Source organism: Scedosporium apiospermum (assembly GCF_000732125.1).
Source record: "Scedosporium apiospermum strain IHEM 14462 chromosome Unknown SEQ_SAPIO_0140, whole genome shotgun sequence".
In the NCBI taxonomy this organism is placed as follows: domain Eukaryota; kingdom Fungi; phylum Ascomycota; class Sordariomycetes; order Microascales; family Microascaceae; genus Scedosporium; species Scedosporium apiospermum.
The window spans coordinates 18838-20036 of NW_015971841.1; positions in this window are offsets into that span (position 1 = coordinate 18838).

Here is a 1199-nt window from a genome sequence, read left to right on the forward strand (position 1 = left end):
TCTAGTTTTTTAATATTATTTCCTTTATTTTTAAAATAATAAATAGATCTTAGTATTTTTATATTAGAAATATCTAGTTTTTCTTTATATTTTATTTTATATAGTATTTTATTATTTAGTATTATATTTAAGGTTCTATTATATATATAAGTAGCTATAATAGCTATTTTTCCTTATAAGTAAATAGGTATATTAGTATTATATATAATAGCTCTTATTTTTCTAAATAAGGTCTAGTTTATTCTTTCTATAAAACTATTTTATTCTATTATATAAGAGCTAGAATTCTAGAATTTTATTCTATTAATATCTAAATATAAAGTAAATTCTTTATTTCTATATTTAATTTTATTATTAGTTTTAAGTATTTTAATTATATAATTATTTTAGTTATTATTTTTAGTTTTAAAGATTTTAAAAGCTTCTAATACTTTTACTTTTATTTTTAAAAATTTAATTTCTAAAAATTTTAACTTTTTATTTAAAAAAAGTAATTATATACTTATATTTATATATAGCTATAGGTCTTATAGAGCTTATAATATTACTATAAACTTTTTATAATATATTATATTTCTTTTTATTTTCTAATTTTTTATATATTTTATTTTTTAAATTTATTTTTAAATATATTTCTATAAGAAGTACTAAAGAGGACTTAAAATAGACTTAAAGGCTAGTTTTATAATTACTAAAAGGTATTATAGGAAGTATTATAGGGAAGTTTAATAAGAACTTTAAACTAACTATAACTAGATTAAAAGTATTATTAGCTTTAGAAGAAGAAATAATAAAAGCAATTAGCTTAGCTAGGAACTAAAGTAAAATAATTATATAATCTAAAAGTAAGCTATAGATAATTAAAAAAATAATAAAGCTTTTAGAAAATAAAAAAGAAAACTTAAAAATAATTAGAGTTTATTTTCTAAACTAAAGTTTTACTAATAATTTTATAATTAAAATCTATTACCTTTATAATTAAACTTTAAATAACTTTTTAACTTATAATTATATAAAAAAGCTTATCTTTATCTAAGTTTTTTTATTACCTATTATTATAGCTTTTAATATATTACCTAGCTATTAAATATAAATAATAGCTTATAACTATAGAAATAAAAGAGTATAGCTTACTTACTTTAAAGGTAATATCTACTAATAAATTACTTATAAAGCTAGTAATTACTTATATACTAGAT